A 14,065-nucleotide genomic window follows, 5' to 3' on the forward strand; every position below is an offset into this window, starting at 1 on the left:
AACATACGTTGTTCCCTTTGTCATCGGTATGTTACTTGCCCGAGATTTGATCCTCGGTATCCAATACCTAGTTCAATCTCGTTACCGGCAAGTCTCTTTACTCGTTCTGTAATACATCATCTTATAACTAACTCATTAGTTACAATGCTTGCAAGGCTTAGGTGATGAGTATTACCGAGAGGGCCCAGAGATACCTCTCCGACAATCGGAGTGACAAAACCTAATCTCGAATTATGCCAACCCAACATGTACCTTCGGAAACACCTGTAGAGCACCTTTATAATCACCCAGTTACGTTGTGATGTTTGGTAGCACACAAAGTGTTATTCCGGTAAACGTGAGTTGCAAAATCTCATAGTTGCAGGAACTTTTGTATAAGTCATGAAGAAAGCAATAGCAACAAACTAAACGATCAAGTGCTAGGCTAACGGAATGGGTCATGTCAATCACATCATTCTTCTAATGATGTGATGCCATTAATCAAATGACAACACATGTCTATGGTTAGGAAACATAACCATCTTTGATTAATGAGCTAGTCTAGTAGAGGCATACCAGTGACTATATGTTTGTCTATGTATTCACACATGTATCATGTTTCCGGTTAATACAATTCTAGCATGAATAATAAACATTTATCATGATATGAGGAAATAAATAATAACTTTATTATTTCCTCTAGGGCATATTTCCTTCAGTCTCCCACTTGCACTAGAGTCAATAATCTAGATTACATAGTAATGATTCTAACACCCATGGAGTCTTGGTGTTGATCATGTTTTTCTCGTGAGAGAGGCTTAGTCAACGGGTCTGCAACATTCAGATCCGTATGTATTTTGCAAATCTCTATGTCTCCCACTTGGACTTGGTCCTGAATGGAATTGAAGCGTCTCTTGATGTGCTTGGTCCTCTTGTGAAATCTGGATTCCTTTGCCAAGGCAATTGCACCAGTATTGTCACAGAAGATCTTCATTGGTCCCGATGCACTAGGTATGACACCTAGATCGGAAATGAACTCCTTCATCCAGACTCCTTCATTTGCTGCTTCTGAAGCAGCTATGTACTCCGCTTCACATGTAGATCCCGCTACGACGCTTTGTTTAGAACTGCACCAACTTACAGCTCCACCGTTTAATAAAAACACGTATCCGGTTTGCGATTTAGAATCGTCCGGATCAGTGTCAAAGCTTGCATCGACGTAACCGTTTACGACTAGCTCTTTGTCACCTCCATATACAAGAAACATATCCTTAGTCCTTTTCAGGTATTTCAGGATGTTCTTGACCGCTGTCCAGTGATCCACTCCTGGATTACTTTGGTACCTTCCTGCCAAGCTTATTGCTAAGCATACGTCAGGTCTGGTACACAGCATTGCATACATGATATAGCCTATGGCTAAAGCATAGGGAACATTTTTCATTTTCTCTCTATCTTCTGATGTGGTCGGGCATTGAGTTTGACTCAATTTCACACCTTGTAGCACATGCAAGAATCCTTTCTTTGCCTGATCCATTTTGAACTTTTTCAAAATTTTGTCAAGGTATGTGCTTTGTGAAAGTCCTATTAAGCGTCTTGATCTATCTCTATAGATCTTGATGCCCAATATGTAAGCAGCTTCACCGAGGTCTTTCATTGAAAAACTTTTATTCAAGTATCCTTTTATGCTATCCAGAAATTCTATATCATTTCCAATTAATAATATGTCATCTACATACAAAATTAGAAATGCTACAGAGCTCCCACTCACTTTCTTGTAAATACAGGCTTCTCCAAAAGTCTGTATAAAACCATATTCTTTGATCACACTATCAAAGCGTTTATTCCAACTCCGAGATGCTTGCACCAGTCCATAAATGGAACGCTGGAGCTTGCACACTTTGTCAGCACCTTTTTGGATCAACAAAACCTTCCAGCTGCATCATATACAACTCTTCTTCTAGAAATCCATTCAAGAATGCAGTCTTGACATCCATTTGCCAAATTTCATAATCATGAAATGCAGCAATAGCTAACATGATTCGGACGGACTTAAGCATCGCTACGGGTGAGAAAGTCTCATCGTAGTCAACCCCTTGAACTGTCGAAAACATTTTGCAACAAGTCGAGCTTTATAGACAGTTATATTACCATCAGCGTCAGTCTTCTTCTTAAATATCCATTTATTCTCAATGGCTTGCCGATCATCGGGCAAGTCAACCAAAGTCCATACTTTGTTTTCATACATGGATCCGGGCTCATCATCGCTTCCTCATAGTTCGTAGGTTCATCATGGTCAAGTAACATGACTTCCATAATAGGATTACCGTACCACTCTGGCGCGGATCTTACTCTGGTAGACCTACGAGGTTCAGTAGAAACTTGATCTGAAGTTTCATGATCATTATCATTAGCTTCCTCACTAATTGGTGTAGTAGTCACAGGAACTGGTTCTCGTGATGAACTACTTTCCAATAAGGGAGTAGATACAGTTATCTCATCAAGTTCTACTTTCCTCCCACTCACTTCTTTCGAGAGAAACTCCTTCTCTAGAAAGGATCCATTCTTAGCAACGAATGTCTTGCCTTCGGATCTGTGATAGAAGGTGTACCCAATAGTCTCTTTTGGGTATCCTATGAAGACACATTTCTCCGATTTAGGTTCGAGCTTATCTGGTTGAAGTTTGTTCACATAAGCATCGCAGCCCCAAACTTTAAGAAACGACAACTTTGGTTTCTTGCCAAACCACAGTTCATAAGGCGTCGTCTCAACGGATTTTGATGGTGCCCTATTTAACGTGAATGCGGCCGTCTCTAAAGCATGACCCCAAAATGATAGCGGTAAATCAGTAAGAGACATCATAATCGCACCATATCCAGTAAAGTACGATTACGATGTTCGGACACACCATTTCGTTGTGGTGTTCCAGGTGGCGTGAGTTGCGAAACTATTCCACATTGTTTCAAGTGTAGGCCAAACTCATAACTCAAATATTCTCCTCCACGATCAGATCGTAGAAACTTTATTTTCTTGTTACGATGATTTTCCACTTCACTCTGAAATTCTTTGAACTTTTCAAATGTTTCAGACTTGTGATTCATCAAGTAGATATACCCATATCTGCTCAAATCATCTGTGAAGGTGAGAAAATAACGATACCCGCCGCGAGCCTCAACATTCATTGGGCCACAAACATCAGTATGTATGATTTCCAACAAATCAGTTGCTCGCTCCATAGTTCCGGAGAACGGCGTTTTAGTCATCTTGCCCATAAGGCAAGGTTCGCAAGTACCAAGTGATTCATAATCAAGTGAATCCAAAAGTCCATCAGTATGGAGTTTCTTCATGCGCTTTACACCGATATGACACAAACGGCAGTGCCACAAATAATTTGCACTATCATTATTAACTCTGCATCTTTTTGTTTCAACACTATGAATATGTGTATCACTACTATCGAGATTTAATAAAAATAGACCACTCTTCAAGGGTGCATGACCATAAAAGATATTACTCATATAAATAGAACAACCATTATTCTCTGATTTAAATGAATAACCGTCTCGCATCAAACAAGATCCAGATATAATGTTCATGCTCAACGCTGGCACCAAATAACAATTATTCAGGTCTAAAACTAATCCCGAAGGTAGATGTAGAGGTAGCGTGCCGACCGCGATCACATCGACTTTGGAACCGTTTCCCACGCGCATCGTCACCTCGTCCTTGGCCAGTGCTCGCTTATTCCGTAGTCCCTATTTCGAGTTGCCTATATTAGCAACAGAACCAGTATCAAATACCCAGGTGCTACTACGAGCTCTAGTTAGGTACACATCAATAACATGTATATCACATATACCTTTGTTCACTTTGCCATCCTTCTTATCCGCCAAATACTTGGGGTAGTTCCGCTTCCAGTGACCAGTCTGCTTGCAGCAGAAGCACTCAGTTTCAGGCTTAGGTCCAGACTTGGGTTTCTTCTCTTGAGCAGCAACTTGCTTGCTGTTTTTCTTGAAGTTCCCCTTCTTCTTCCCTTTGCCCTTTTTCTTGAAACTAGTGGTCTTGTTGACCATCAACACTTGATGCTCCTTCTTGATTTCTACCTCCGCAGCTTTTAGCATTGCGAAGAGCTCGCGAATAGTCTTGTTCATCCCTTGCATATTATAGTTCATCACAAAGCTCTTGTAGCTTGGTGGCAGTGATTGGAGAATTCTGTCAATGACGCTATCATCTGGAAGATTAACTCCTAGTTGAATCAAGTGATTATTATACCCATACATTTTGAGTATATGCTCACTAACAGAACTATTCTCCTCCATCTTGCAGCTGTAGAACTTATTGGAGACTTCATATCTCTCAATCCGGGCATTTGCTTGAAATATTAACTTCAACTCCTGGAACATCTCATATGCTCCATGACGTTCAAAACGTCGTTGAAGACCTGGTTCTAAGCCGTAAAGCATGGCACACTGAACTATAGAGTAGTCATCAGCTTTGCTTTGCCAGACGTTCTTAACGTCGTCAGTTGCATCAGCAGCAGGCCTGGCACCCAGCGGTGCTTCTAAGACGTAACTTTTCTGTGCAGAAATGAGGATAATCCTCAGGTTACGGACCCAGTCCGTGTAATTGCTACCATCATCTTTCAACTTTGCTTTCTCAAGGAACGCATTAAAATTCAACGGAACAACAGCACGAGCCATCTATCTACAAACAAACATAGACAAGCAAAATACTATCAGGTACTAAGTTCATGATAAATTTAGGTCCAATTAATCATATTACTTAAGAACTCCCACTTAGACAGACATCTCTCTAGTCATCTAAGTGATCACATGATCCAAATCAACTAAACCATAACCGATCATCACGTGAGATGGAGTAGTTTTCAATGGTGAACATCATTATGTTGATCATATCTACTATATGATTCACGCTCGACCTTTCGGTCTCCGTGTTCCGAGGCCATATCTGCATATGCTCGGCTCGTCAAGTTTAACCTGAGTATTCCGCGTGTGCAAAACTGTCTTGCACCCGTTGTAGATGGACGTAGAGCTTATCACACCCGATCATCACGTGGTGTCTGGGCACGACGAACTTTGGCAACGGTGCATACTCAGGGAGAACACTTCTTGATAATTTTAGTGAGAGATCATCTTAAAATGCTACCGTCCATCAAAGCAAGATAAGATGCATAAAGGATAAACATCACATGCAATCAATATAAGTGATATGATATGGCCATCATCATCTTGTGCTTGTGATCTCCATCTCCGAAGCACCGTCATGATCACCATCGTCACCGGCGCGACACCTTGATCTTCATCGTAGCATCGTTGTCGTCTCGCCAACTATTGCTTCTACGACTATCGCTACCGCTTAGTGATAAAGTAAAGCAATTACAGGGCGTTTGCATTTCATACAATAAAGCGACAACCATATGGCTCCTGCCAGTTGCCGATAACTTCGGTTTCAAAACATGATCATCTCATACAATAAAATATAGCATCACGTCTTGACCATATCACATCACAACATTCCCTGCAAAAACAAGTTAGACGTCTGCTACTTTGTTGTTGCAAGTTTTACGTGGCTGCTACGGGCTTAGCAAGAATCGTTCTTACCTACGCATCAAAAACCACAATGATAGTTTGTCAAGTTGGTGTTGTTTTAACCTTCGCAAGGACCGGGCGTAGCCACACTCGATTTAGCTAAAGTGAGAGAGACAGACACCCGCCGGTCACCTTTAAGCAACGAGTGCTCGTAGCGGTGAAACCAGTCTCGCGTAAGCGTACGCGTAATGTCGGTCCGGGCCGCTTCATCTCACAATACCGCTGAACCAAAGTATGACATGCTGGTAAGTAGTATGACTTATATCGCCCACAACTCACTTATGTTCTACTCGTGCATATGACATCTACGCATAAAACAAGGCTCGGATGCCACTGTTGGAGAACGTAGTAATTTCAAAAATTTCCTACGCACATGCAAGATCATGGTGATGGCATAGCAACGAGAGGGGAGAGTGTTCGTCCATGTACCCTCGTAGACCGTAAGGGGAAGCGTTATGACAACGCGGTTGATGTAGTCGTACGTCTTCATGATCCGACCGATCCAAGCACCGAACGTACGGCACCTCTGAGTTCAGCACACGTTCAACTCGATGACGATCCCCGGGCTCCGATCCAGCAAAGCTTCGGGGATGAGTTCCGTCAGCACGACGGCGTGGTGACGATGATGATGTTCTACCGGCGCAGGGCTTCGCCTAAACTCCGCGACGATATGATCGAGGTGGAATATGGTGGAGGGGGCACCGCACACGGCTAAGGAACGATCCGTAGATCAACTTGTGTATTATGGGGTGCCCCCTTGCCCCCGTATATAAAGGAGGGAGGGGGAGGTGCGGCCGGCCCCTTTGGGGTGCACCTGGAGGAGTCCTACTCCCACCGGGAGTAGGACTCCCCCCTCTTGCCTTGGTGGAGAAGGAAAGGGGGGAGGGGAAAGAGGAAAGGGGGGCGCCGCCCCCCCTTCCTTGTCCTATTCGGACTAGGGGGGGAGGGGGCGCGCGGCCTGCCCTGGCCGGCCCTCCTCTTCTCCCTCATGGCCCACTAAGGCCCATTAACCCCCGGGAGGGTTCCGGTAACCCCCCGGTGTTCCGGTAAAATCCCGATTTCAACCGGAACCTTTCCGATGTCCAAACATAGGCTTCCAATATATCAATCTTTATGTCTCGACCATTTCGAGACTCCTCGTCATGTCTGTGATCACATCCGGGAATCCGAACAAACTTCGGTACATCAAAACTTATAAACTCATAATAAAACTGTCATCGTAACGTTAAGCGTGCGGACCCTACGGGTTCGAGAACTATGTAGACATGACCTAGAACCATTCTCGGTCAATAACCAACAGCGGAACCGGGATGCCCATATTGGTTCCTACATATTCTACGAAGATCTTTACCGGTCAAACCGCATAACAACATACATTGTTCCCTTTGTCATCGGTATGTTACTTGCCCGAGATTTGATCGTCAGTATCCAATACCTAGTTCAATTTCGTTACTGGCAAGTCTCTTTACTCGTTCTGTAATACATCATCTTATAACTAACTCATTAGTTACAATGCTTGCAAGGCTTAGGTGATGAGTATTACCGAGAGGGCCCAGAGATACCTCTCTGACAATCGGAGTGACAAAACCTAATCTCGAATTATGCCAACCCAACATGTACCTTCAGAAACACCTGTAGAGCACCTTTATAATCACCCAGTTACGTTGTGACGTTTGGTAGCACACAAAGTGTTCTTCCGGTAAACGTGAGTTGCACAATCTCATAGTTTCAGGAACTTTTGTATAAGTCATGAAGAAAGCAATAGAAACAAACTAAACGATCAAGTGCTAGGCTAACGGAATGGGTCATGTCAATCACATCATTCTTCTAATGATGTGATCCCATTAATCAAATGACAACACATGTCTATGGTTAGGAAACATAACCATCTTTGATTAATGAGCTAGTCTAGTAGAGGCATACTAGTGACTATATGTTTGTCTATGTATTCACACATGTATCATGTTTTCGGTTAATACAATTCTAGCATGAATACTAAACATTTATCATGATATGAGGAAATAAATAAAACTTTATTATTGCCTCTAGGGCATATTTCCTTCAGTTCCGGGTGGCATGAGTTGTGAAACTATTCCGCATTGTTCCAAATGTAGACCAAAATCGTAACTCAAATATTCTCCTCCATGATCAGATCGTAGAAACTTTATTTTCTTGTTATGATGATTTTCCACTTCACTCTGAAATTCTGTGAACTTTCAAATGTTTCAGACTTATGTTTCATTAAGTAGATATACCCATATCTGCTCAAATCATCTGTGAAGGTGAGAATATAATGATACCCGCCGCAAGCCTCAATATTCATTGGACCACATACATCAGTATGTATGATTTCCAATAAACCTGTTGCTCGCTCCATTGTTCCGGAGAACGGAGTTTTAGTCATCTTACCCATGAGGCATGGTTCGCAAGTACCAAGTGATTCATAATCAAGTGATTCCAGAAGTCCATCAGTATGGAGTTTCTTCATGCGCTTTACACCAATATGACCTAAATGGCAGTGACACAAATAAGTTGCACTATCATTATCAACTCTGCATCTTTTGACTGCAATATTATGAATATGTGTATCACTACTATCGAGATTCAATACAAATAGACCACTCTTTAAGGGTGCATGACCATAAAAGATATTACTCATATAAATAGAACAACCATTATTCTCAGATTTAATGAATAACCGTCTCGCATCAAACAAGATCCAGATATAATGTTCATGCTTAACGCTGGCACCAAATAACAATTATTCAGGTCTAAAACTAATCCCGAAGATAGATGTAGAGGCAGAGTGCCAACGGCGATCGCATCGACTTTGGAACCATTTCCCACGCGCATCGTCACCTCGTCCTTAGCCAATCTTCGCTCAATCCGTATCCCTGTTTCGAGTTGCAAATGTTAGCAACAGAACCAGTATCAAATACCCAGGTGCTACTGCGAGCTCTAGTAAGGTACATATCAATAACATGTATATCACATATGCCTTTGTTCACCTTGCCATCTTTCTTATCCGCCAAATACTTGGGGCAGTTCCGCTTCCAGTGACTAGTCCCTTTGTAGTAGAAGAACTCAGTCTAAGGCTTAGGTCCAGACTTGGGTTTCTTCTCCTGAGCAGCAACTTGTTTGCTATTCTTCTGGAAGTTCCCCTTCTTCTTCCCTTTACCCTTTTTCTTGAAACTGGTGGTCTTGTTGACCATCAACACTTGATGCTCCTTCTTGATTTCTACCTCCGCAGCCTTTAACATCGCGAAGAGCTCGGGAATTGTCTTTTCCATCGCTTGCATATTATAGTTCATCACGAAGCTCTTGTAGCTTGGTGGCAGTGATTGAAGAATTCTGTCAATGACACTATCATCAGGAAGATTAACTCCCAGTGGAATCAAGTGATTATTATACCTAGACATTCTGAGTATATGTTCACTGACAGAACTATTCTCCTCCATCTTGCAGCTATAGAACTTATTGGAGACTTCATATCTCTCAATCCGGGCATTTGCTTGAAATATTAACTTCAACTCCTGGAACATCTCATATGCTCCATGAAGTTCAAAACATCGTTGAAGTCCCGGTTCTAAGCCGTAAAGCATGGCACACTGAACTATCGAGTAGTCATCAGCTTTGCTCTACCAGACGTTCACAATGTCCGGCGCTGCTCCTGCAGCGGGTCTTGCACCTAGCCGTGCTTCTAGGACGTAATTCTTCTGTGCAGCAATGAGGATAATCCTTAAGTTACGGACCCAGTCCAGGTAATTGCTACCATCATCTTTCAACTTAGCTTTCTCAAGGAACGCATTAAAATTCAACGGAACAACAACACGTGCCATCTATCTACAACAACATGGACAAGCAAAATACTATCAGGTACTAAGTTCATGATAAATTCAAGTTCAATTAATCAAATTACTTAAGAACTCCCACCTAGACAAACATCCCTCTAACCATCTAAGTGATTACGTGATCCAAATGAATTAAACCAGTTCCAATCATCACGTGAAATGGAGTAGTTTTCAATGGTGAACATCACTATGTTGATCATATCTACTATATGATTCACGCTCGACCTTTCGGTCTCAGTGTTCCGAGGCCATATCTGCATATGCTAGGCTCGTCAAGTTTAACCCGAGTATTTCTGTGTGTGCAAAACTAGCTTGCACCCGTTGTAGGTGAACGTTGAGCTTATCACACCCGATCATCACGTGGTGTCTCGGCACGATGAACTTTGGCAACGGTGCATACTGAGGGAGAACACTTATACCTTGAAATTTAGTGAGGGATCATCTTATAATGCTACAGTCAATCAAAGCAAAATAAGATGCATAAAAGATAAACATTACATGCAATCAATATAAGTGATATGATATGGCCATCATCATCTTGTGCCTTTGATGTCCATCTCCAAAGCACTGTCATGATCACCATCGTCACCGACGCGACACCTTGAACTCCATCGTAGCATCATTGTCGTCTCGCCAACTATTGTTTCTACAACTATCGCTACCGCTTAGAAATAAAGTAAAAACAATTACAGGGTGATTGCATTGCATACACTAAAGCGACAACCATATGGCTCCTGCTAGTTGCCGATAACTCTGTTACAAAACATGATCATCTCATATAATAAAATTTAGCATCATGTCTTGACCATATCACACCACAACATGCCCTGCAAAAACAAGTTAGACGTCCTCTACTTTGTTGTTGCAAGTTTTACGTGGCTGCTAAGGACTGAGCAAGAAACGTTCTTACCTACGCATCAAAACCACAACGATAATTCGTCAAGTTAGTGCTGTTTTAACCTTCAACAAGGACTGGGCGTAGCCATACTCGATTCAACTAAAGTTGGAGAAACTGACACCCGCCAACCACCTTTGTGCGAAGCACGTCGGTAGAACCAGTCTCGCATAAGCGTACACGTAATGTCGGTCCGGGCCGCTTCATCCAACAATACCGCCGAATCAAAGTATGACATGCTGGTAAGCAGTATGACTTGTATCGCCCACAACTCACTTGTGTTCTACTCGTGCATATAACATCTACTCATAAATCTGCACTACTAGGGAAATCCTTATACACAGGAGCTTACTAGTAGCGTGGGTTAGTTTCATGCGCTACTGCTACTTAGTAGTAGCGAGCGCAGTAAAAACGCGCTACTAATAGCCTATAGTAGTAGCGAGGGTACAAAAAACCGCGCTGCTACTAAATAATTTCCATCATGCCTCCTCGGCAGGCAGTAATAGTAGCGTGTGGTGTTAAATCCGCGCTACAACTAAGTGAATAGCAGTAGCCCGTGCTGTAAACCGGCGCTACTACTATGGATAAGATGTACGGGTCGGTCGGCCACCCTCCAGGCCTCCACCCTCCGCAACCACTACCTCCCGTATCCCCTCCTGCGCCGCCGCCCCGTCCGTCCATCGACGCAAAACAAAACAAAACAAAAACCAGCAATGGCGATCGACCCCCTTCCACCCCACTCCTCTTCCCCTCCTCGGGCAGCCCAGTCGTCATCGCGACCGAGGACCAGAGAGGCGGGTGGAGAGCCCGAGACGGCCTGCATGTGGAGGGAAAGCAGTGGCGGCGGCGGCGAGTCAGGGGCCAGCGATGGAGTTCGTCTCCTTCCTTGGGAGGATGCTCTTCGGCTCCGTCTTCATCCTCCCCGCCTACCAGGAGTACTCTCTCCTCCCCCCGCCTCCCGGGACCGACACACCGCTCTGCGGTGGAGCCAGGCCCCTAGCTCCTGGTCGTCGGTGCGATGCCCGAGGGTTGGTTTGTGCGTGTGAATGTGGGGAGATCCGGCCGGGCGGCGCCTTGGTCTGTCCTATCGCGGTAGATCTCGCTGGTGTAGGGTAGATGTTGACCCGCCGTGGCAATTCGTAGATGTAGAGACGCACGGGGAGCACATGAGCATGGTTTCAGATCAGGCTCCTGTGACGAACCCCAGCTATGCATTTTGTAGTATCCGCCTGTTATCACTTTGCCGTGGAAACTCTCCCAGACGATAGCTGATTTCCCAACACCAGCAATCCCCCACACAGACAGCAACTTCACATCAGGAGTGCGGCCGTAAAAAAAGTCCCTCTCGTCACTACGCCCAACAAAATCAAGTTCAGATTCACCCTCTTCCTTTATGCTGTCTGCTCCATCTGAATATCCACAATGGTCAGAACCCTGCAAGTACGCACACATGTACGTACGTAGAGAATGCGTAACTAATTGGCTAGTTATAGAAGCATTAATTAATTATTATTATTTTATTGTAATTATACATAGTACGATAGGCATCCAGTCCAGAAGCTTCCAGGTCTAGCGTATCGGCGCGAACGACGTCTCTTTCAGAATGCATAGTTTACCTGCGGACATCCGGGCTTATCATTTGCTGCCTAATTGGCTAGCTAGCTTCACCCTGCTGGCGTTTTTGGTTCGATATCAAGGGCTAAGTTACGTTTGAATGCTGGATTTTCTATGGTATGGTACATCAAGTGTTGAATGCCGGATTTTCTAAGTTAAGTGTTGTTAGCCGTGCTGTGCTTCCGAGCTGGCCGTACAGACACCAGTGGCGCATTCTAGCTTCACCATTTGGCCTTTCTGGGCGTTCTGCCGTTGGTTCTCATTTAACCTCATTTTAGTGGTATATACCTGCAGAACTGTTTCCATATCAAGGGCCATGTTATTGTTTGAATTTCAGTTTTTATCTGGTAGTAGTACAGAAAGTGTTGTGTTGGTTCTTATGCTAGCCCTGTTATGCTTCTGAGCTGCTGTACAGGTCAAGTATCGCTCTCTAATTGCCGATTATATGTTTGTGTTTATTGCCTTTTTTAGTGTGTTGATATTTGAAAGGGGAACAGGGCAACATGTTGCACTCTTGCTTTTGTAGAGCACTATATTTTATTGTTAACCATGCTATGGTCCAAACTCCTTTTTATTCTGCTCATATGATATTGCTCATCTTTTGTTTTCTGTCCGATGCCTCCTGTATTTAGAGTAGAAATATTCTTAATTTAGTGTTTCTTGAACATGGCCAAGGCAATGGATAAAATCTACTCTGGATAGTTGAGAGAGGGAGTACATGCTAAGTTGACTTTTTTCCTGCGGATTTGCTTATCGTGAAGATGCTTGCAAGGATGCAAAGGGAGCGGATCATTTGGAGAGATAGGATGCCACTGTTTGGTGTTTTTATGCATTTTGGTTTGCTTGTAACTGTGTTTGCACTAGTTGGGAGTAAGTGACTTGGCAAGAAGTGTGGTGTTTTAATTGAAGGCATGAAAAGCCATGACAATATGTATGCTCTTACATGATGTGCTCTAAAGCCGCTGGTTAATTATAAATCTTGTATTAGTAATGATGTGTAGTGATGTTGGTTTATTGCAAATATGTGTTTGTTTTAGTTGGAATTGTATGCATAGAATGGAATTTGTGGATTTTATTTTTTTAATTCCTAATTAGTTAGTAGTAGCGTGGGAAAACACCAGACGCCTTACTACTACTTTAGTAGTAGCGTGGGTTTGCATCCAGGCTACTACTAACTTTTTAGTAGTAGCGTGGGAAAAAACCTGAGGTGCTACTACTAATTCATTACAACCCGCGCTACTACTAAAATGTTAGTAGTAGCGTGGGTTTCACCCGCGCTACTACTAACTATTAGCTGTAGCGTGATACTAGTAGCGCAAGTATCCGCGCTGCTAGTAGCATTTTACCCGCGCTGCTAGTAGCCTTTTTCCTAGTAGTGCTGGATCTGATACCACTGTTGGGGAACGCGGTAATTTCAAAAAATTTCCTACGATGATGCAAGATCTATATATGTGATGCATAGCAACGAGAGGGGGAGTGTATCTTCATACCCTTGAAGATCGCTAAGCGGAAGCATTTATTTACGCGGTTGATGTAGTCGTACACCTTCACGATCCGCCCCGATCAACTACCGAACGTACGGCACCTCCGCGTTCAGCACACGTTCAGCTCGATGACGTCCTCGCCTTCTTGATCCAGCAAGACGGGCGAAGTAGTAGATGAGTTCCGGCAGCACGACGGTGTGGTGACGGTGTTGGTGAAAAACAATCTCCGTAGGGCTTTGCCTAAGCACTATCGAAACTATGACAGAGGATAAACTAGAGGGGACAGGGTTGCTGGCACACGGCTTGGTGTTTCTTGATGTGTCTTTGGTGCTAGCCCTGCCCTTCTATTTATATGTTGAGCCTTGGGGTCGAAACTTGGAGTAAAAGCCTCCACAAAGTCGATTTCACCCGAAAGGCAAGAGTCCTTCTCGGACTCCAGTGCCAGACGCCAGGGTTCCCGGTGTCTAGCCGCTGGACTCCGCAAAACTTCCTTTTGCGCTTTCCGAAAACCTTGTGGGCGTTCCCCTTTGGCGCAAATAAAGTGTTCTCGTACCCAAACATTTCGGGAAACATCCGGAACCCCTTCCGGAGACCAAACACTATTATCCCATATATTAATCTTTATCTTCGGACCAT

The sequence above is a fragment of the Triticum dicoccoides genome, chromosome 4B (assembly GCF_002162155.2).
Source record: "Triticum dicoccoides isolate Atlit2015 ecotype Zavitan chromosome 4B, WEW_v2.0, whole genome shotgun sequence".
Taxonomy (NCBI): domain Eukaryota; kingdom Viridiplantae; phylum Streptophyta; class Magnoliopsida; order Poales; family Poaceae; genus Triticum; species Triticum dicoccoides.